Consider the following 24,664-nt stretch of genomic DNA (forward strand, 5'->3'; position numbering starts at 1 on the left):
ACTGAGGCCCAGAAACCTTAAGCCCGAGATTCATAGACAGTAAATGATGGCCGTAAGATTTGAACTCAAGTCTCTCCGACTCCACGATCAGTTTTTTGATGAGTTTCTCACAGTTCCCAGTGACTCAGTCCAGAAAACCGTGAATTACTCTAGACATAATGTATTGGTAATAATACAGTTTTTCCTTAATGTGTTTCACCTACCATCACTACCCAATCAGTGACTAGTATCTGTTAATTTACTGCCTAAATAATACCCACCCCTTCCCCACACACAATCTTACCTTAAAAATGACTGCATATCTCTTATTGAAGTCTTTCTGCTTTCTGTCTGATCCTCTCCAATCCATAAATTACACAAGACCCCAGAGGAATTCTATCTAAAATATTTGCTTCTATAACTCTTTTCTTAAGACTTTTTAGTAATTCACTATGGTCTACAGCAGTGCCTAATTCATTGATGCAAGGGAATCCCCAGAGGAGGTACAGAGCTCTGATCCCACCCTAACTTAGCCCAGAGTTGTCTGAATCTGAAGCTACAGGTAGACCTGAGCATCTGTAATTTTGCGTTAATGATCTTAGGCAGGCACTAAAAATCACTTGGCCTACAGGATACAAATTCAAAGCATTAGCTTGACGTTCAAGGCCTATGTGCTAGGTCCTTACATCTTCCACTAACTTTCCCATATGACCTTTGAGCCATACTACCCTGTTTCATTTCCTCTGTCTTAACTCTATTTTACCCCTCTGTGTCTTGGCTTACATAGCCATTCCCTCCGAATGGAATGACCTTGCACTGCTCTCATCCATTTGTCTCTCATTCTATGTTATCTCATAATTCAGGTCCCAGCTTAAGAGGCCATCACCTACACCATGAAGCCCTTTAAAAAAAAAAAAGATTTAATTTACTTGAGAGAGAGAAAAGCAGACTGCCCACTAAGCAGAGAGCCCAATGCAGAACCTGATCCCAGGACCCTAAGATCATGACTGGAGCTGAAGGCAGACGCCCAAGCAATTGAGCCAACCAGGTGCCCTCATGAAACCTTCTTGACTATCCCCTAGATGGAATATGATCACACCCCCAACTTGTACAGTCTTCTTTCGGAAGCACCTATAATGTTTCATATCACAAATAAATAATCTATGTATATATCTGTTTCTCATCCATCATGTGGTCTTTATTGATGAATTTCCAGTGTCTGGCCTAGATACTGTCTAAGCACTTCCTGTTAAATCACCTCCCTCTTTCTTTCCTCCTTGATTTACTCTTAAGCCTCACAATAAATTAAAAAAAAATAGCCACATCGCCTTTTAAACAATATCTCAATTTGAAGGCCAAGATATATCCTAAACAACGTTTGAGTCCTAATTAGGACACTGCTAAAATCTATCAGATAAATGAAAACCTCTCTTAAAATATATCAAATATCTCTCTCTCTCTGCCTGCCTCTCTACCTACTTGTGATCTCTCTCTATCAAATAAATAAATAAATAAAATCTTTAAAAAAAACTGGGGCTCAGTGGGTTTAAGCCACTGCCTTTGGCTCAGGTAGTGATCTCAGGGTCCTGGGATTGAGCGCCGTGTCGGGCTCTCTGCTCAGCAGGGAGCCTGCTTCTCTCTCTCTGCCTGCCTCTCTACTTACTTATGATCTCTATCTGTCAAATAAATAAATAAATAAATAAAATCTTTTTTAAAAAAATACCAAATGTTTAACATCTATTTGATCATAGTATCTTCCACTTCCTGCCTACAAATTCTTCCTCATATCTAAGCCAAATCCCTGAGATTATTTTTCCCTCTGTCCTCAACAGAAAGAAAGATACTTCTTGACATACCCTTACCTTACCTTACTTTCTTTCTATATCACAAGCTGAACAAAATGTAATCTAGGATCAAACCTGAGAAAGAAAATGTGTCATACTTGGCATCATTTTGAACTAGGTTAAAGTGAAGTAGTTAAGAGCTGGTGCAACAGTAGATAAACATAATGAATTGTTCAACTTGAAGAACAAGCTCTTTCCATTCTGCAAAGTGATCATGTGGTCTCTAACACAGTACCTTCCTAGCTCCCCTCTGCCATTATTATGAACACATAAGTTGCTGCCAGACAGAGTCGTTCTCCCTTATCCCTGGCCACTGTTTACTTTCCTCCACAGTTTCTTCTCTGGAATCCACTTTGGTATACTAGTCTAGGAGTTGGAAGCCTGAGATTCCATCATAAATTGTGATATTAACTTGTTGCCGTAACAACCATGGACCAGTCACATTTTATTCTGACCTTCAGTTTTCTCATCTTATAAAACCTACATTAGCAGAGCACTTCAAGAACATAAAGCACACTGATATACATTTATCTCATGAGTTCTGCATAACCACTCTGAGGCAGACTTAGGGAGATGACTCAGGGGAAGTTTGGGAAGGTTAAGTAAGTTGTCTTAAGTGGAATACCTATGAAGTAGTAGAGTTGTAATTTGAGCTCTGGTTTTAATTCCTAATCTGGTACTCTTTCTAATATACCAAGCTGCCTTGTGGTATCTATAAAATAAGGGTGTTAGATTAGTGATATTTAATTTAACAACAATTTAACAATTGAATTTAACAAATAATTTAACAACAATTATATGAATAGCATTTCATAAATTTTAAAATACCTTCATGTTCATTATCATCCATTCTGTCAGTAAGAATGTATTCAGTACCTACCATAAACCAGGCACCTTTAGATTAGGTATATGGTGATGAAAAAGTCAGAAAAAAGTGACTGACTGCCTTTAGGAAGCTTCCATTTGGGGGGAGGTGCCTGAAACAAGCCTATAAAGCCTCAAAAAATCATTTCAGCTACTGATAAGTACAGCAGGGTAAGGAGATACATAGTTGAATAATAAGTATCTTTTTTTAAAAGATTTTATTTATTTATTTGACAGACACAGATCACAAGTAGGCAGAGAGAGAGAAGGAAGCAGTCTCCCTGCTGAGCGAGAGCCCGATGCAGGGTTCGATCCCTGTATCCTGGGATCATGACCTGAGCCAAAGGCAGAGAATTTAACCCACTGAGCCACCCAAGCTCCCCGACTAATAAGTATCTTATTTAATTTCCCTAACAATCCTGCCGTATACAGATTTTCCTTAACCCCATTCTCCAGATGAGCAAAAGGAGTCAGAGGAGCTAAGCCAGTGATTGACAGAGCTAGGCCAAGACACAGTAACTTCTGACTATGTGTTACATGCTCCTTCCATTCTGCTGCCTTACTCCTGGTACTAGTTTTCTAGGATTCCATGATTTAGTCTCCAAATAACTGACTCTTCAATAATGTCCTATCTCTGAAGGACAATGAGACATAGGCTAAATGCTCTGTGATTGTGAAATAAGGAGCACCATACAGTTAGCTTTCAAAGCAGAACCAGGTTGTAGGTTCACTTGTTTATCTCTATCAATTCATTGAATAGCAGAATTTTTTGTTTATTGTTCTGCCCCCAGTGCCTAGCACATGGCTTGACTCCTAAGTAGTGTTTGCTAAATATTTACTGATCCCAGGGGTGCCTCTGTGGCTCAGAGAGTTAGGCGGCCGACTTGATTTCAGTTCAGGTCGTGATGTCATGGGTTGTGGGACTGAGCTCTGCACGGGGCTCCAGACTCAGGGAGAAGTCTTCTTGAAGATTCTCTCCCTATTCCCCTCTTCTCAATCACATGTGAACTCTCTAAGATAAATATATAAACCTTTAAAAAATATTTACTGAACTTGTGAATGAATGAATGAATGAGCAAACTAATGAACTAATGAGAAAATAAATTAACATAGCTTGCAGAAAACTAGCTTAGTGTGTTCCTGGCAAAGGAAACAGTTTAACCCTGGACCCCTCCTGAGAAGCAAGCTTCAGCTGCTTTCTCCTAGGAGCAAACAGGCATGACAAAACACCAGGTGGGAGCTGGCATCTGAGGGTGAGAAAAAAGGAAACTTCGTACTATAAGAAACATAACCAGGTAAGTTGAAAATGAAATGGTTTTTGCATTTTTGAAGTTGAAAAGGGCAATATTCTATCTGATGAGGACTAGAGTGGTCTGGAGACCTTTCATGGAGCTAAGTAATACTGGTTGCCTAGGGGTCCTGTGCTCCACTTTCATTAAATGTCCAAAACAGAACCAACCAATCAGTCAATATCCTAAACACAATTTGCCTAGATGTTAATATCATATACATATAAAAACAGAGTGGTCCCATGCTCACTTCAGTAGTACTAAAATTGGAACATTACAGAGAAGATTAGCATGGCCCCTGTGCAAGAATGGCATGCAAATTAGTGAAGGGTTCCATATTAAAAAAACAAAACAAAGCAAAACAGTGGTCTCTACACATCTACAACAGACTTGGATAGCGACAAGAAAAAAATACCCACGTAAAGGAAGAAAGCTAGTATTTAATTAACACCACATGCCAATACCATGACACCTATAGCACACTTACTGAGCAACTATAGATCCCATCTATGAAATGGAGATAGCCACAACATCTACCCACCTGGTTGTTATGTGGATTAAGTGAGCTAATTCATGTTAGATGTACATGGTATGTAATACACATTGAGGAACAAAACAAGATGTTACAGCACACCACCATCATCATAATCATTTTATTGTCATTATCACCATCTTCTATGTGCAGTCTATATTTTATATGCTTTCATACCAATTATCATAATGTATCTTTTCCACAACCTTGCATGGCAGAAATGATAGATGGAAGACACTAAAGCACAGTGAAACATCATAAGTTGTCTAAGGTTCTGCAGTTGGAAAGAAACACATCAAGAAGTAATAACTAGTAAAGATGGCAGAGGAGTAGGAGACCTAAATTTCATCCGGTCCCCGGAATTCAGATAGTTATTAAACCGTTCTGAACACCTATGAACTCCACAGGAGATCGAAGAGAAGAATAGCAGCAACTCTATGAACAGAAAAGTGACTACTTTCTGGAACGTAGGACATGTGGAGAAGTGAATCTCAGGCGACATATGAGAAGACAGACCATGGCAGGAGGGAACCTCTGTCAGTCAGCTCCTGGCACATGATAGAGCAGCAAAGCACAAGATCAGAACTTCTAAAAGTCTGCTCCACTGAGGGACATCGCTCCAGTGGCTAAGCAGGGGGTGGAGCCCTCACTGAGATAGTGTGGTCTCAGGGCCCTCAGTGTCACAGAAAGATGAAGGGTGCCTGAGTGTGGCAGAGCTGCCAGGTATCAGAGCAGAGAAGCCGGCTGCAAAGACAGAGCTGAGGATTGGGATCTCAGCTCGGGGTTGCCATAAACTGTGATCCAAAGCATAGTTGGGCCACTTCTCTTCCAGTGGGCATCCACCAAGTGGCAGATCTGGGGAGACCCCCCACCTTCTGCCACTGGGAGAAGTGGCACAGGAGCATGCTGCAGGAATCTGCTGGGTTTGGAGACTCCAAACAGGGCTGTGTGCCAGAGATAGAAACACTTGGTCACAGGTCAGGTGAGCATGGATGGGGGCCAGAGACCAGGGAGACAGGAGTGTTTGAATGTTTTTCTCTGAGGGTTTACTGAGGAGTGGGGCCCCCAAGCTCGGGGCTCCTCTGGGCCAGATATTGGGAGGTAGCCATTTTCATTCTCATCCTCCAAAGCTATACGGAAAGCATTCAGGAAACAAAAACTACCAAGAGCAAACCCCAGCAGATTACTTAGCCTGGCCCCTGGCAAGGGTGGTGCAATTCTGTCTGGGGCAAAGACACTTGAGAATCAGAGCAACAGGCCAGTCCCCCAGAAGATCAGCAAGAATATCCAACCAAGACCAAGTTTACCAAGCAGTGAAAACTGCAAAAATCCAGCACTAGAGCAATATAGCACATAGAATTCATGGCTTTTTTTCCCATGATTCTTTAGTCTTTCAAAGTTAAATTGTAATTTTCTTTATTTTTTCTTTCTTTGCTTTTTTGAATTTTCCCCCTTTCCTATTTTAACCAAAATCTTATCAATACCTTTTAAAAAAAATCTTTTTTTAATTTTCATTTTTAAAGTCATATTCTATCCCTTCATTATATTTAGCCTTATTTTTTGTGTACATATAAGTCTTTCTTTCTTTAAAATTTTGGGATACAGTTTCTTCTAACACCAAAATATACCCTAAATCTAGTGTATGTCTTTGTTCTAGCCTCCCTCCAGATCACAAGCTCTACCGTTTTTAAATTTTTTTCTTTCTCTTTTCAACCTTCTTATCTTATCAATTCCTTTTTAATTATTTTTTCAATTTTCATATTCACAGTTATATTCCATCCCTTCATCATATTTACTCTTATTTTTGGGTATATATATATATGTGTGTGTGTGTGTGTATATATATACATGCTTTTCTGCCTTTAAAATTTTGGGAAGCAGTTTCTTCTAATGGACCAAATTACACCCAAAATCTAGTGTGTGGCTCTGTTCTATTCACCAGCCTGATCATATTTTTTATTCCTTTCTTTTCCCCCTGGTTGGGGGACTCCTCTGATTTGTTTAGTGTATATTTTTCTGGATTCGTTGTTACCCATTTTGTTCTCTCATTCATCTATTCTTCTCTGGACAAAATGACAAAACAGAAAAACTCACCTCAAAAAAAAAAAAAAAAAACAAGAGGTAATACCAAATGCCAGGGACATAATCAATATAGACATTAGTAAGATGTTGGAACCAGAGTTCAAAATGACAATTATAAAGATATTAGCTGGGCTTGAAAAAAGCATAGAAAATACTACAGAACCCCTTTCAGGAGAAATAAAAGATCTAAAATCTAACCAAGTCAAAATAAAAAGAGACTATTAATGAGATACAATAAAAAATGGAGGCTCTTACTGCTAGGATAAACAAGGCAGAAGAGAGGATTAGTGATATAGAAGACCAAATGATGGAGAATAAAGAAGATGAGAAAAAGAGAGCTAAACAACTACTGGATCATAAGGGAAGAATTGGAGAGATAGATGATACCATAAGATAAACAGAATAACTGGGATCCCAGAAGAAGAAAGAGAGAGTGGGACAGGAGGTATATTGGAGCAAATTAGCAGAGAACTTCCCTAATTTGGGGAAAGAAACAGGCATCAAAATCCATGAGGCATAAAGAATCCCCCTCAAAATCAGTAAAAATAGGTTGACACCTGGTCATCTAATAGTGAAACTTACAAGTGTCAGAGACAATGAAAATCCTGAAAGCAGCTTGAGGCAAGAGGTCTGTGACCTACAATGGTAGAAATATTAGACTGGCAGCATACCTATCCACAGAGACCTGGCAGGCCAGAAAGGACTGGCATAATATATTCAGAGCCCTAAACAAGAAAAATATGCAGCCAAGAATGCTACATCCAGTTTGGCTGTCATTGAAAACAGAAGGAGATATAAATATCTTCCAGGACAAACAAAAACCAGAAGAATTCACAAATACCAAATCAGCCCTATGGAAATACTGAAAGGGGCCTCTCAGCAAAAAGAGAACCTATAAGTAACAGACACCAAAAAGGAACAGAGAAAATATACAGTAACAGTCACCTAACAGGCAGTACAATGGCACTGAATTCTTATCTTTCAATAGTTACCCTGAATGTAAATTGGCTAAATACCCCAATTAAAAGAGACAGGGTATCAGAATGGATAAAAAACAAAAACAAAAACAAAACGAAACAAACAAACAAACAAAAATCCCAAGACCCATTGATATGCTGTCTGCAAGAGACTCTTGGGACCCAAAACACCTCCATATTTCAAGTGAGGGGGTGGAAAACCATTTACCACGCTAACCGATAGCCAAAGAAAGCTGGGGTGGCAATCCTTATATAAGACAAATTAGATTTTAAACACAAGATCATAATAAGAGATGAGGAAGGACACTATATCTTATTTAAAGGGTCTGTCCAACAAGAAGATTGAACAATTTTAAATATTTATGCCCCTAACATGGGAGCAGCCAGCTACATAAAGCAATTAATAACAAAATCAAAGAAACACATCAACAATAATACAATAATAGTAGGGGACTTTAAAACCCCCCTCATTGAAATGGACCAATCATCTAAACAAAAGATCAACAAGGAAATAAAGGATTTAAATGACACACTGGGCCAGATGGACATCACAAATATATTCAGAACATTCCATCCCCAAGCAACAGAATACACTAACTCTTTTTTAGTGCACGTGGAACATTCTCCAGAATAGATCACATCCTGGGTCACAAATCAGGTCTCAACCAGTACCAAAAGATGGCAATCATTCCCTGCTTATTGTCAGACCACAATGTTTTGAAACTAGAACTCAATCACAAGAAAGTTAGAAAGAACTCAAATACATGGAGGCTAAAAAGCATTCTACTGAAAAATGAATGGGTCAAACAGAAAATTAAAGAAGAATTTTAAAAAATCATGGAAACGAATGAAAATGAAAATACAACTGTTCAAAGTCTTTGGGATGAAGCAAAGGTGATCTTAAGAGTAAAGTATAGGACGCCTGGGTGGCTCAGTGGGTTAAAGCCTCTGCCTTTGGCTCAGGTCATGATCTCAGGGTCCAGGGATCGAGCCCCACATTGGGCTCCCTGCCCACTGGGGAGCCTGCTTCCCTTCCTTTCTCTCTGCCTGCCTCTCTGCCTACTTGTGATCTCTGTCAAATAAATAAGTAAAATCCTTTTAAAAAAAAAAAAAGATTAAGTATATAGCAACACAAGCCTTTCTGAAGAAACAAGAGAGGTCTCAAGTACACAACCTAACCCTACATATAAAGGAGCTGGAGAAAGAACAGCAAAGAAAGCCTAAACCCAGCAGAAGAAGAGAAATAATACAGATCAGAGCAGAAACCAATGAAATAGAAACCAAAAGAATAGTAAAATAGATCAATGAAACTAGGAGCTCATTCTTTGAAAGAATTAATAAGATTGATAAACCCCTGGCCAGACTTACCAGAAAGCAAAGAGAAAGGACTCAAATTAATAAAATCTTGGATGAAAGAAGAAAGATCACAACCAACACCAAAGAAATAGAAACAATTATAAGAACATATGGGCAACTATATGCCAGCAAATGTGACAATCTGGAAGAAACAGATGCATTCCTAGAGACATATAAACTACCAAAACTGAACAAGAAAGAAATAGAAAACCTGAATAGATCCATAATCAGTAAGGAAATTGAAGCAATAATCAAAAATCTCCCAAAAATAAGAGCCCAGGGCCAGACGGCTACCCAGGGGAATTCTACCAAATATTTACAAAAGAATTAATACCTATTCTCCTGAAACTGTTCAAAAAAAAAAAAAATAGAAATGGAAGGAGAACTTCCAAGCTCATTATATGAGGCCAGCATTGCCTTGATCCCCAAACCAGACAAAGAGCCCATCAAAAAAAGAGAATTACAGACTAATAACTCTGATGAGCATGGATGCAAAAATTCTCCAGACGAATGGATAAGGAAGATGTGGTCCATATACACTATGGAGTATTATGTCTCCATCAGAAAGGATGAATACCCAACTTTTGAAGCAACATGGATGGAACTGGAACTGAAATTATGCTGAGTAAAATAAGTCAAGCAGAGAGAGTCAATTATCATATGGTTTCACTTATTTGTGGAGCATAACAAATAGCATGGAGGACAATGGGAGATGGAGAGGAGAAGGGAGTTGAGGGAAATTGGAAGGGGAGGTGAACCATGAGAGACTATGGACTCTGAAAAACATTCTGAGTCTACAGCCATACCACCCTGAATACGCCCAATCTCGTCGGAAAAACAATCTGAGGGTTTTGAAGGGGTGGGGGGTGGGAGGTTGGGGGAACCAGGTGGTGGGTATTAGAGAGGGCACGGATTGCATGGAGCACTGGGTGTGGTGCAAAAACAATGAATACTGTTACGCTGAAAATAAAAAAAAAAAGTTGTGGGAAGGAAATCTGGGATAAAATGAAATAGATTTTGGTAAACATTTATTCCATCCTCATCCTATATATTCCTAATTGTTTCAATTAGTTGATACCTATTAGATTGGCATGAACTCCCCCCCGCCAAAAAAAAAATTCTCACCAAAATACTAGTCAATAGGAGTAAAAGGATTATTCACCACAACCAAGTGGGATTTATTCCTGGACTGCAAGTTTGGATCAACATATGCAAACCAATCAATGTGATACAATACATTAATAAAAGGAAGAACAAGAACCATATAATACTCTCAATAGATGCAGAAAAAGCATTTGACAAAGTACAGCATCCTTTCTTGATCAAAGCTCTTCACAGTTTAGAGATAGAGAGTACAAAGCTCAATATCATAAATGCTATCTATGAAAAGCCCACAGCCCATAGCAAGTATCATTTTCAATGTAGAAAAACTGAGAGCTTTTTCCCTAAGTTCATGAACATGTCAGGGATGTCCACTATCACCTCCACTATTCAAAATAATTCTAGACGTCCTAGCCTCAGCAATCAGACAACAAAAAGAAATAAAAGGCATCTGAATCAGCAAAGAAGTCAAACTCTCACTCTTTGAAGATAATATGATTCTTTATGTGGAAAACAGAAAAGATTCCATCCCAAAGCTGCCAGAACTCATATAGGAATTCAGTAAAGAGTCAGGATAAGAAAAATCAATGCACAGAAATCAGTTGCATTTCCATACGCCAACAGCAAGACAGAAAAAAAAGAAGTTAAAGAGTCTATCCCATTTACATTTGCCCCTGAAACCATAAAATACCTAGGAATAAATGTAATCAAATAGGCAAAGGATCTGTACTCAGAGAACTATAGAATACTCATGATACTCATGAAAGAAATTGAGGAAGACACAAAGAAATTGAAAAACATTCCACTTGCATGGATTGGAAGAACAAATAATGTTAAAATGTCTATGCTACTTAGAGCAATCTCCACATTTAATGCAATCCTTATCAAAATACCATCAACATTTTTCAAAGAAATGGAAAAAGTAATTCTGAAATTTGTGTGGAACCAGAAAAGACCCTGAATAGCCAGAGGAATGTTGAAAAGAAAACCAAAGCTGATGGCATCACAATTCTGGACATCAAGCTTTATTACAAAGCTGTAATCATCAAGACAGTAATGGTACTGGCACAGAAACAGAGACACAGATCAATGGAACAGAATAGAGAGCCCAGAAATAGACCTTCAACGCTATGGTCAACTAATGTTTGAAAAAGCAAGAAAGAATGTCCAATGGAAAAGAAAGACAGTCTCTTCAACAAATGGTGTTGGGAAAATTGGATAGCCACATGCAGAAGAATGAAACTGGGCCATTTCACTACACCATGCACAAAAATAGACTCAAATTGGATGAAATATCTAAATGTGACACAGGTATCCATCAAAATACTTGAGGAGAACACAGGCAGCAATCTTTTCAACCTTGGCTATACCAACTTCTTCCTAGAAACATTGCCAAAGGCAATGTAAGCAAGGGCAAAAATGAACTACTGGGACTTCATCAAGATAAAAATCTTTTGCACAGCAAAGGAAACAGTTAACAAAACTAAAAGACAGCCTACAGAATGGGAGAAGATATTTGCAAATAACCTATCAGATTAAGGGCTAGTATCCAAAACCTATAATCTATAATTATCAAACTCAACACCCAAGGAACAAATAATCCAATCAAGAAATGGGCTGAAGACACGAACAGTCATTTCTGCAAAGACGACATCCAAATGCCAAGACACATGAAAAAGTGTTCAACATCACTTGACATCATGGAAATGCAAATCAAAACCTCAGTGAGACACCACCTCACACCAGTCAAAATGGCTAAAATTAACAAGTCAGTGTTTTAGTTTTCAGAGCACATGTCTTTCATTTTTTAGTTATTCCCAGGTATTTTATCATTTTTGGTGCAACTGTAAATGGGATTGTTTTCTTTTTTAAAAAATATTTTATTTCTTTGTCAGAGAGAGAGTGAGCACACACACAAGCAGGGGAGCAGCAGGCAAAAGGAGAAGCAGACTTCCCATTGAGCAAGAAGCCCAATAGGTGACTGGATCCCAGGAGCCAGGGATCATGACCTGAGCTAAAGGCAGACGCTTAACTGACTGAGCCACCCAGGTGTCCTATTAAACGGGATTATTTTCTTAATTTCTTTTTCTGCTGCTGCAGTATTGGTGTATAGAAACTCAACAGATTTCTATATGTTGATTTTGTATCCTGTAACTTCACTGAATTTGTTTATCAGTTCCAGCAGTTTTTTGGTGGAGTCTTTCAGGTTTTCTGTGTAGAAAATCATGTCATCTGCAAATAATGAAATTTTTACTTCTTCCTGCCTGATTTGGATGCCTTTTACTTTGTATGTTATTGTCTGATTCCTGGGGCTATGACTTCCAATGCTATGTTAAATAAAGGTGGAGAGGGTGGCTATCCCTGTCTTGTTCCTGACCATAGAAGAAACGCTCCCAGTTATTCCCCATTGAGGATGGTATTAGCTGTGGGTTTTTCACAGATTGCCTTTATTATGCTGAGGTATAACTTAGAGAGAGAGATACCATAAGATTTCACTCATATCTGGAATTTAAGAAACAAAACAAATGAACAAAGGGGGAAACAGAAAGATATATAAATTGAGAAACATATTCTTAACTATAGAGAAGTTGACAGTTACCAGAGGGAAAGTAGGTGGGTGAGGATGGGTAAAATAGAAAATGGGGTTTAAGGAGTACACTTGTTGTGATAAGCATTGGATATTGTATGGCAGTGGTAAATCACATCTGAAACTAGTATTACACTGTATGTTAACTACAATTTAAATGAAAACTTTAAAAAGTATACCTATTACATCTAGCTGTTTTTTTTGTTTTTTGTTTTAAAGATTTTGTTTTCATTTATTTGACACACAGAGAGAGAGAGAGATCACAAGTAGGCAGAGCAGCAGGCAGAGGGTGGGGGGAAGCAGGCTCCCTGTTGAGCAAAGAGCCTGATGCGGGGCTCGATCTCAGGACCCTGAGATCATGACCTAAGCTGAAGGCAGTGGCTTAACCTACTGAGTCACCCAGGTGCCCCATATTACATCGAGCTGTTTTATGTTGTTATTCAACTCTTCTATTTCCTTGCTGATCTGTCTAGTTGTTCCATACAATGAATAAAACTTTCCAACTATTACTGTTGAACTATTCTATTTTTTGGTACATATATGTTCATGCCTGTTGTATCTTCTTGATTGACTGATCCTTAATTATTACAATATGTACTTTATCTCTAATGTTAATTTTGTCTTAATGTCTATTTTGATTAAAATTAGTAAGAGCCACTCCGGGCTCTCTTTTGACTACTGTTTGCATGGAATATCCTTTTTCAACTTTCACTTTAACCTATTTGTGTCTTAGAATCCAAAGTGTCTCCTATAGACAGCATATGCATATACCTTGTTTTATTCATCTGTGCTATCTCACTCTTTGATTTATTTAACTTGTTGTCATTTAATGTTATTGTTCCTATAGTTAGAATTACCTCTTCCATTTTGCTTTTTTTTTGTTTTCTGTATTTCTCATTACCACTTTGTTCCTGCATTACTTGTTTGCCATCTCTTGCTAAAATAGGTATTTTCTTTTTTAATTTAAATTCAATTAGTGATCATATAATACATCGTTAGTTTCTGATGTAATGTTCAATGATTCATTAGTTGCATATATATTTTCTAGTGAACAATTTTAACTATGGTTTAAATTTTTATAGACTATATTTACATTTTTTTTCTCAGTGGGTGCACTTAGGTGGCTGAGTCAGTTAAGTGTCTGACTCTTGATTTTGGCTCAGGTCATGATCTCAGGATTGTGGGACTGAGCCCTGCACTGGGCTCCACACTGAGTGCAAAACCTGCTTGAGATTCTCTCTCTCCCTCTCCCTCCGCACTCCCTTCTCTTCCTCTCCAAAACCAAATTTTTTCAGTGGTTGCTCTGGGATTTCTAACATGCATCTTAAATCATCATAATCTACCTCGGGTTTATACTAAATTCCAAGAGGTTATAAAAAAATTATTCTACAGATCCATAGTCTCCCATTATATAACAACAGTTACACATAATTTGTCTATATGTATTACCAAACAAAGCATGTTTATACTTTTTGAAAGATTTTATTTATTTATTTATTTGACAGAGAGAGAGAGAGAGAGAGAGAGCACACAAGCAGGCAGAGAAGCAGGCAGAGAGAGAAGCAGGCTCCCCACTGAGCAAGGAGCCCGATGCGGGACTCGATCCCAAGACCCTGAGATCATGACCTGAGCTGAAGGCAGCGGCTTAACCGACTGAGCCACCCAGGTGCCCCGTACTTTTTGCTTTATATGATCAGATGATTGTTAAACAAGCTAATAAAGGAGACTACAGTTTATAGAGATTTTTATATTAATCATTGTAATTACCATATTTTTTCATTTCCTTCTGTGGAGTTCATTTACTATCTGATACGATTTCCATACTCCAATTTAGCTTAATTCCCACTCTTCTCCACACTTTATTATGTTTACATATATTTTTACAGGTATATTATATTTCTATATGTCACCAACCAACAATTTTACTGATATCATTTCATGCAATTAATTTTTATCAAGAGAAAAAAATATGAAATTCTACTTTTTAAAAAAGATTTTATTTTAGAGAGAGAACATGAGCAGGAGGGGCAGAGGGAAAAGGAGAATCTCAAGCAGAATCCACAGTGAGCAGAGTCTGACATGGGGCTTGATCTCAAAACCCTGAGAAAATGACATGAGCCGAAACCAAGTCAGACAGTTAATGGACTGCACCACCCAGGTTCCCCTGTAATTCTACTTTTTTATCATTGTCTACATAATTCCCTCTACTGAGGCTTTTTTTTTTTCATGTGGATTGAAATTGTTGTTTGGTGTCATTTCCCTTCAGTATCTCTTGCAAGGCATGTCAGCTAGCAACAAATTCCCCCAGTTTTTATTTATCTGGAATGTTTTTATTTCACCTTCACTTTTAAAAGATAATTTTACTGAATACTGGATTATTGGTTCACAGGTTTTTAATAATTTTGAATATGCCTTAATGCCATCTCCCTTCTATTACTTTCAATGAGAAGTCAGTTGTTAATCTTATTGCAGTTCCCTTGTCATTTCTCTCTTGCTAATTTCAAGATTTTCTATTTACAGTTGGCCTCAACATTTTGAGTATGATGTGTCTGGGTGCCTATCTCTTTGTATTTTTCCTACTTGGAGTTTGTTAACGTTCTTTGATATGTAGATTAATGCTTTAGACCAGATTTGGGAATATATTCTCAATGTCTTGAAATATTCTTTCTGCTCCTTCTGATACTCCCATTACATGTATGTTGGTGCACTACTGAGGTTTCTCACATTTCTGAGGGTCATTTTTCTTTATTCTTTTTTTTCTGTTTTTTAAAACTCATACTCTCTATTGATCTATGTTCAAATTTGCTGATTCTTTCTTCTGCTAACTCAAATTTATTCTTTAGCCCATCTAGTGAATTTTTCATTTCAATTATAGTTTTCAACTCCAGATTTGCCATTTGGTTGTTCTTTATAATTTCTATCACTTGATTGATCTTCTCTATTTGATGAGAAATTGTTCTCTTGCTTTCCTTTAGTATTTTAGAAATTATTTCCTTTAGTTTACTGAATATATTTAAAGTAGCTATAAATAGGGTGCCTGGGTGGCTCAGTGGGTTAAAGTAGCTATAAATATATTACTTTGTCTAGTAAGTCCAATGTCTGGGCTTCCTCATGGACATTTTATGTTGACCACTTCTTTTTCCTGTGTATGGGCCATACTTTCACTTTTGTTTGAATATCTCATTTTTTTTAATTTATTTTTTTTGGTTTTTATTTAAATTCCAGTTAGTTAACAGACAGTGTAATATTAGTTTCAGGTGTACAATATAGTGATCCAACACTTCCATAGAGGCAAACTAAGAACCACATATCATAATTTTTAGATGAAAACTGGATATTTCAGATACTAATTGTAATAACTCTGGATGCTGATGTGCTTCTTTCTGGAACTTGTTCTTATTTTCTGTTTGGTCATTTGTTTACTTAATGACTTGGCTAAATTAATTCTGAGAGGTCTATTTATCCCACATTGTGAAGTATCTGATGTCTCTGCTCAGATATGTTCCCTTGTTTTTAATCTTTTAGACCTGTTTCCCATAGGTCAGCCCCACATCTACATAAACCACTTTTTGGTCAAATGTTGCACTTTAAACCTCCTTAGCCAGTTAAACTTTTACCCTTTACCACTAGATGTGCATGTAATTGACTACTTTCATAGTTCTGGGAGTTTAAAATTTTGTTCCACATTTACCCAGGGACAAGTCTTTCAGAGGTTCTTTCTCTGGTTACTTTTCAGGAACTGTGGTTCTGGGCACAGTCTTCTATTCAGCTCAAGACAAGTATGATTTTTTTTTAATTAAGTCTGGCTTCCTATGAGTTGCCCCGGGGTCAGGGTAGCATATTGTTGAGGCAATGTTTGGTCCGAGACTGTGCTTAAATATCTCTAGCCTTGAGCCTTCTACATTTTATTGATGCATCTGTGTGTGGCTTGAGGAATGTTTTAGAGTCTTCCCCTCATCTTGATTTCCTTTATCCTTAGTAGGTGCAGCCTTACACATGTGCACAGCACTGCAGAGATTCAGAAACAAGTGTAATCACACACAGCCTCTTTTGGCTGTCTATTTTCCTTGTTCTTTCTGGTAACCTTCCAGCTGGGCTAGTATTTAGCTTGTTGTTTCTAGTAGGATGGAGCTACCAATCCCCTCTTAATTGCTTACCTTCAAGGTCTCTACTGTTTTTGAAAATGCCCATAGACATGAACTTTTTCATGCTCTGTTCCAAATAAAGTTAGTACCCTCAGGCAGACCTGTGGAGCTCTCCATCTAAAGGTCTGCTTTACCCCTTTGGTGGAAACTCTGTGTCACTGCAGTGGAACTGGGGGCCAGGGACAGTGATCTGCTTCTCCCAATGTGACTCCTCTGTTCAAGGAGTGGATCCTGGGGAATGATGGTAGCCCCTAGTCCTCTTGGCTTACCTTCCTTGGTATGGAACTTTCACCCTATATATGAGTTAGGTCAGAAAGAATGAGTTCCCCAATATTCTTGGCTTACCACCACTGGGGCAGAGTCTTCGTGAGTAGAAACTAGGTAATAGATGGGATCTCCAGTCCTCCAGAATAGTGCTTCTGCAATACACAATACACTTATGCTAAGGGGCATAAGAGATGCTGATGTCCTGCCCCTCTGGGGAAGAAACTATAGCCCTAGAGCAGGAGTTGGAAGGAAAGGGAACACTCATCTTCTTGGCCTCTCTTGTCTGAAGAATAACTTCCATCACACAAAACAAGGGGTGAGGATGAGAGCAGATTATAGTTCAAATGCCACAGCCTCCTGCTATTATTCTGAGAATTTAATTTTAGATTTTCCTGAATAAATGTTTCTCTATTTGCTATATGCCTTTAGGACAATTTCCAGAGATTTTAAATGACTGTTTTTATAATTTTTTTTTTTCAGTTAAAAGGCTGTTTTGTTGGGAGGAGTATTCACTGTGATCCTTGAATTGCCACTCCAGAAGTCCTGCCCTAGGAACACTTGGTCTTGGACTGGAAAGACTGGAAAGGGCATATAGAAGTAGCAGAAATAATGTTTATTTAAATTGTTTTTTCAGGCAGGCAGATAGGTAAGAAGGCAGTTGCCCCAAACAGAGAAAGAACATGTACAAACAGAAGTATAAATAAGGCTGGAAGACTGAAGTACTAGAGGTCAAGTGACTACAGTGAGTAAGCTAGGCTAAGGAGATTAGACAATGTCCTACAGGCAATGAAGAGCCATGAGAGAGCTTTAAAATGGGGAGTGATCTGGGCAATCTACATTCAGTTTGGCTGGCTTAGGTTCCAAACAATTTAAAAGGAATTAGATTTAATCCCAGGATTTGCAAAAGCAGGGAAAGAAATGTGAGAATGAAGTTATCATCCAGAACAATGGTTTTTGGTTCTCATGTGTATCAGACCAAAATCCTACATAATTTTTGTGAAAATAAATCAACATTTCACACTCACAACTAAAATAATTAAGAAATTAAAAAAAACCAGTTATGCTCCTTTGGTTAGAATATTTGCACATTCATTTAACTAAATGCTTAGACACGTAGGTGATGTATGTTTAGCAGAACATATGCTGATGTTTTTTAAAGTAAAAATTAATATGAAAAATAAAAATAAATCTTTGTTTTAAAATGTGTTTTGAGGGGTGCCTGGGTGGCTCAGTGGGTTAAAGCCTCTGCCTTCAGCTCAGGTCACGATCCTAGGGTTCTGGGGTCAAGCCCTGCATTGGGATCTCTGCTCAGTGGGGAGCCTGCTTCCCCCTCTCTCTCTCCGCCTGCCTCTCTGCCTACTTGTGATCTCTGTCTAATACCTAAATAAAATCTTTAAAAAAAAAATAAAATAAAATGTGTTTTGTACTTCCTTGAAAATAAACTGGACACCAGGGTGGCTCATTCAGGTAACTGTCTGACTCCTGGTTTTGCCTGAAGTCATGATCTCAGGTTCCTAAGGCCAAGACCCACATCAGGCTCCATGTTGAATGGGGAGCCTGCTTAAGATTCTCTCTCTCCTCCTGCCCCTCCCCGTTCATTCTCCCTCAAAAACAAACAAACAAATTCCATCTCTGAGTTGTCTAAGTACGTATTTTTTAAAGTAAAACTCTTTTTATAAAATAATCTGGTTAAACTGAATTATCACTGGAATGGGCATCAGGAGCACAGAATCCCAGTCTGCATTTTTTGTCATTAGCTTGCTGTGGAAAGTTTAGAGTCTATTCCCTTCACTGGGACTAAATTTCTATTTCCTTTGCAAGGAAAAAATTGTAACACATATGACAAGAAGCCAAATTCCTTTATATACAAAGAGCTCCATAAATCAATAAGAAACAGATGAAAGGCCAAACAAAAACAACAACAAATGGGCCCAAGCCAAGAACAGCCAGTTCACATGGAAAGAAATATACATGGCCAATAAACAGGTTAAAAGATGCTCATGTTCACTGATAATTAAAGAGAGGAAACAAAATAATGATAAACCATTTTTTTGAACCTATAAGATTTACAAGGATTTGAAATTCTAGTAAGTATCTAAAGTTTGCAGTTTTTTGGGCAAGGTGAAAGGTACTTTACCAGATTTAAAATGCATACACTGTTTTATCCAAGTATTTAGCAACTATGAATTTATATTTTTCAAAAGTATCATAATAAAGGTATACAATCATATTAACTAACAATTATTTTATTTTCTATGCACCTGACACTTACTGTATAAATACTTAAGTTCTTAATGTGTATTATTAAGAATCCTCATAATGGTATTATAGAATAGAAAGCATTATTATCTCAATTTCTTTATAGGAAGGCATTGAGGCAGAGAGAAATTAAGTACTTTGCCCAAGGTCATACAGTAAGAAGATGGTGACACCAATAGTTGGAAGAAAATACCCTGGCTTTAGAATTATTCCCCTTAAACACTGTATACTGCTTCTGGAGGATGTTAATTGCAGCACTACTTTTAATACCAAAAAAATCAGGGAGAAAAATTATATATATATAATGTGTGTGTGTGTGTGTGTGTGTGTGTGTGTGTGTGTGTGTGTGTATGTATATACACACACACACATATATATAAAATAGAGAAGAAGAAAAATAAAAAATATATATCAGTATATCAGTAGTGGGAAATTACAAAATAGATTACAACAGAACTATACAGTTAAATATTATGAAAACTTTAAGAACACATATATATATATGAAATACTGACAAAGTGTATAAGATCTATTAAGTGAAGAAATCAATTTGTAGAAAGCAATTTTAATGTAATAGAATTTGTGAAAATAATATACACGTATTTAACTATATAACATGTTTTTATATGCACAGAAAATCTCTGAGGTGTTATAGAAGAAACTGGTCACTATGCCTATCTCTGACAAGTGAAAATGGGGGGAGTGCAGAAAATGGGTAAAGTCATAAGTAGGACTTTCATCCTTTCATACCCTTTTGTATGGTTTATTTTACCATGAGAATGTATTACTTCTATTTAGTTAAAAAAATTAATTAAAAAAATACCAAGCCAACTTTAAGCACTGTACCAGAAGTTCTTACTTGTTATTTCTCTTCCTGTTAGGAGAGCAATCTCTGAGAAACTAATTAGTGGGAGGTATGAAATGCTCTAAAACTTATCTTCAATTCCACTGGGTTTCCCTCTGGGTCTCACAGACACCAGGTCCAGGACCCCAAAGAATTTAAGATGCTCTAAGAACTGACCCCTGTGAATTAACACAAACACATTTTTAAGTGGGTGCCTCAGGGTTTTCAGATATGCTTTAGATGGAGCGAGCAACCAGCTAAGCCTAAAATTTTTTAAAATCCTGAAACTTCTTAGTCTTAGTATGGGCCAGTGATTTGGGGAAACACACAAAATGATGAGTCCCTCCTCCTTTCCAGTCTGTAGAAATTTACCTACCTTCTGTATATCCTGTAAGTTAAAATGTTCTTTTATTGAAAATAATTTAATTCCCATTGTCTTTTTTAAAGAACCTTAAATTTACATTTTAAAATAGTCTGAATAAACATTTTTCCAAAGAAGACATCCACATGGCCAAGAGACACACGAAGAGATGCTCATCATCATTAATTACCAGGGACTGTTAATCAAAACCACAATGAGATGTTACCTCACACCTGAGGCTACTATAGAAAAGACAAGAAATAAGCATTGATGAGGAAGTGGAAAAAAGAGGAACCCACTGAGCCACCCAGGCGCCTCTACCTGAAATTAATATAACATTGTATATCAACTGAACTTCAATTTTAAAATATCACAAGAAAAAGTTGTATAAAAGCAGCCTTGATAAAACTTCACTTTCTTATCTATTTAAATTTCTCTAGCATTAGGATACACTGGATAAAAAACAATCCTTTTCCTTGTGATGAGAAGTTCTAAGATTTATTTCTTAGTGACTTTCAAATATGCACAAGCACCACAATATTATTGACTATAGTCACTGTGCTGTACATTATATCCCCATGACTTTAATTTACTTTATAACTGGAAGTTTGTTTCTCTTGACTCCTTTCCCCCATTTCACCCACTCCCCAACCCCTTTTCCTCTTAGCAGCCACCATTCTGTTCTCTATATCTATGAGCTTTGCTTTGTTTAGTTTGCTCACTTGTTTTGTTTTGTAGATTTCACATAGAAGTGAGATCATATGGTATTCTCTTTCTCTATGGACTTATTTCACTTAGCATAAAACCCTCAAGTCTTTAAAGTTCACATCATAAGAAAAAAAATTGTAACTTTGTATGGTGATGAATGGTAACTAGACTTAATGTGGTGATCATTTACCAATGTATACAAATTTCAAATCATTACATTGTATACCTGAAACTAATATAATGTTATATGTCAATTACATCTCCATTTAAAAAGTTAAAGTAATGGAACATATATTGGTCACATACCAATATATTTTATGTCACCACTAAAGGCAGATATACAATACTTTAAAATCTGGGGGGGAAATTAAGTCTTATTAAAAAAGAATGTGGCGGGGCACCTGGGTGGCTCAGTGGGTTAAAGCTTCTGCTTTCAGCTCAGGTCATGATCCCAGGGTCCTGGGTTCGAGCCCCACATCAGGCTAACTGCTCAGCAGGGAGCCTGCTTCCCCTCCTCTCTCTCTGCCTGCCTTTCTGCCTACTTGTGATCTCTGCCTGTCAAATAAATAAATAAAATCTTAAAAAAAAGAATTAAAAAAAAAGTATTTGGCAAGATTGCATATTTTGATGGTGGTATAATATTCCATTGTGTATGTATACCACATCTCCTTTTTGCAATGATATGGATGGAAGTAGAGGGTATTATGCTGAGTGAAATAAGTCAATCAGAGAAAGACAATTATCATTTGGTCACACTGATGTGTGGAATTTAAGAAACAAAACAGAGGATCATAGGGAAAGAGGAAAACATAAAACAACACAAAATCAGAGGGAGACAAACTATAAGAGACTCTTATTCATAGGAAACAAACTGAGGGTTGCTGAAGGGGAGGGTAGTGAAGGGATGGGGTAACTGGATGATGGACTTCAAGGAGGGCATGCGATGTAATGAACACTCTGTATTATATAAGACTGATGAATCACAAACCTGTACCTCTGAAACAAATATTACATTATATGTTAATTAATTAAATTTAAATAAAAAAAGTTTATTAAAAATTTGGTAAGTTCTTTTTTTTTCTTTTCTTCAAGAGGACTCAGGGATTCTTGGTCAAATATAAATTCTGGATACTAGTGTTCAAGAAGTAGTAGTTAGCATTTTCTTATATATTGCGGTGCTTTTTCAAAAATAATCTTTATATGAATATAGAGCTACCTATGTTTCTTGAAACGTAAGGGAATATACAATATAGGTCATACACATTATATTACTCCTTTAAATTTAAAACCAGTTAAAATTAAATTATCCTAAAATTGTTCAAGATTATATTCGTTGAAAATTTGGTATATGTTACATATAAATACATTACTCATATTGACAAGTAAAACACTAAGGAATCAAAATATAAATAAGGAAAGATGTAAATATACAGTGCCATGCAAGAAAAAGTCAAACTAGGTAGGAAATCACACCACCACCAATAATAAAAGGAAATGCAAATTCAATCAAACATAAACTATATTTTTTAACATGAACTCTTAATGAAAACCAGAAGAGAAAAAAAACCCTAAAATTTGTGAAGTCCAGTGTTGTTGAAAATGCGCTGAAACTATTATATGTTGCTCAAAGCACTTAAAATTGATATAAACCTTTTTGAAAGGGCTATGACAATAAACTACGTTTTTCATTGTTTTTATTTCATTTCCATTTAGTTAACATAAGGGGTTATATTAGTTTCAGATGTACAATATACTGATTCAACAATTCCATACATCACCAGTGCTCATTACAAGTACCCTCCTTAATTCCCATCATCTATTTAACCCATCCCCTTACCCCGCCCCCACCCCCGGTAACCATGAATTTGTTGACTATAGTTAAGAATCTGTTACTTGTTGCTTGGATTCTCTCTTTCTTCCTTTTCTTGTCTGTTTTCTTTCTTAAATTCCACATATGAATCAAATCATATGGTATTTGCCAATCCCTGACTGACTTATTTCCCTTAGTTACTCTATAGCTCCATTCATGCCCTTGCAAGTGGCAAGATTTCACTCTTTTTTATGGCTGAATAATATTCCATCACACACACACACACACACCCATATCTACTTCATCCATTCTCCTATCAATGAACACTTGGGCTGTTTCCATAATTTGGCTATTGTAGATAATGCTGCCATAAACCTCAGTATGCTTGTGTCTCCCTGAACTAGTACTTTTGTATTTTAGGGATAAATACCCAGGATAGTAATTACTGGATTGTAGGATAGTTCTATGTATAACTTTTTTTTTTAAAGATTTTATTTATTTAGGAGGAGGAGTCAAGATGGCGGAGAAGTAGCAGCTGAGACTACTTCAAGTTGCGGGAGATCAGCTAGATAGCTTATCTAAAGATTGCAAACACCTACAAATCCAACGGGAGATCGAAGAGAAGAAGAACAGCAATTCTAGAAACAGAAAATCAACCACTTGCTGAAAGGTAGGACTGGCGGAGAAGTGAATCCAAAGGGACGGGAAGACAGACCCCGGGGAGAGGGGCCGGCTCCCGGCAAGCGGCGGAGCAACGGAGCACAAAATAGGGACTTTTAAAAGTCTGTTCCGCTGAGGGACATCGCTCCAGAGGCCTAACTGGGGTGAAGCCCACGCGGGGCCAGCGTGGCCTCAGGTCCCGCAGGGTCACAGAAGGATCGGGGTGTCTGAGTGTCGCAGAGCTCGCAGGTATTAGAACGGGGAAGCCGGCTACAGAGACGGAGCCGAGGAGTGAGCTCACAGCTCAGGCTTACCTTGAACCGGTCGCAGACTCGGTGAGCTCGGAGCGCGGCCGGAGGCCAGGCAAACGGGAGTAATTGGACGCTGTTCCCTGAGGGCGCACTGAGAAGTGGGACCCCTAGCTCTCGGCTCCTCCGGGCCGGAGACTGGGAGGCCGCCATCTTCCTTCCCGCCCTCCGGACTCTACGGAAAGCGCTCAGGGAACAAAAGCTCCCGAAAGCAAACCCGAGTGGATTACTCAGCCCGGCCCCTGGTAAGGGCGGTGCGACTCCGCCTGGGGCAAAGACACTTGAGAATCACTACAACAGGCCCCTCCCCCAGAAGATCAACAAGAAACCCAGCCAGGACCAAGTTCACTTACGAGGAGTGCGGTTTCAATACCAAGGAGAGCAGCAGAATTCCAGAGGAGGAGAAAGCAAAGCACGGAACTCATGGCTTTCTCCCCATGATTCTTTAGCCTTGCAGTTAATTTAATTTCTTTTTTCTTTTTCAATTTTTTTCTCTTCTTCTGCTAAATTTTTTTAAACTTTTACCCTTTTCTTTTTTAACGTTTTTTAACTAGTTTATCCAATATATATATATATTTTTTCCTTTTTATATTTTTTTCATTATTGGTTTTCTTTTTTTTATTTGTTTCTTTTTTCTTTTTTCTTTTATTTTTTTTTTCTTTCTGAACCTCTTTTTATCCCCTTCCCCCCC

At 37.7% G+C, this 24,664-nt stretch overlaps 1 protein-coding gene and 1 non-coding gene across 3 annotated transcripts in view; one reads left to right on the top strand and one right to left on the bottom strand.

Annotated features, from left to right (window-relative positions):
* AR (androgen receptor) overlaps positions 1–24,664 on the bottom strand; it is a 207,409-nt gene that overhangs the window by 108,148 nt on the left and 74,597 nt on the right. The window lies entirely within an intron of this gene.
* On the top strand, positions 4,217–4,319 carry LOC116859885. The gene has a single exon (XR_004381226.1). It is a non-coding gene; the product is annotated as a U6 spliceosomal RNA (small nuclear RNA).

The sequence above is a fragment of the Lontra canadensis genome, unplaced genomic scaffold, assembly GCF_010015895.1.
Source record: "Lontra canadensis isolate GAN:19392208 unplaced genomic scaffold, GSC_riverotter_1.0 scaffold166, whole genome shotgun sequence".
NCBI lineage: Eukaryota > Metazoa > Chordata > Mammalia > Carnivora > Mustelidae > Lontra > Lontra canadensis.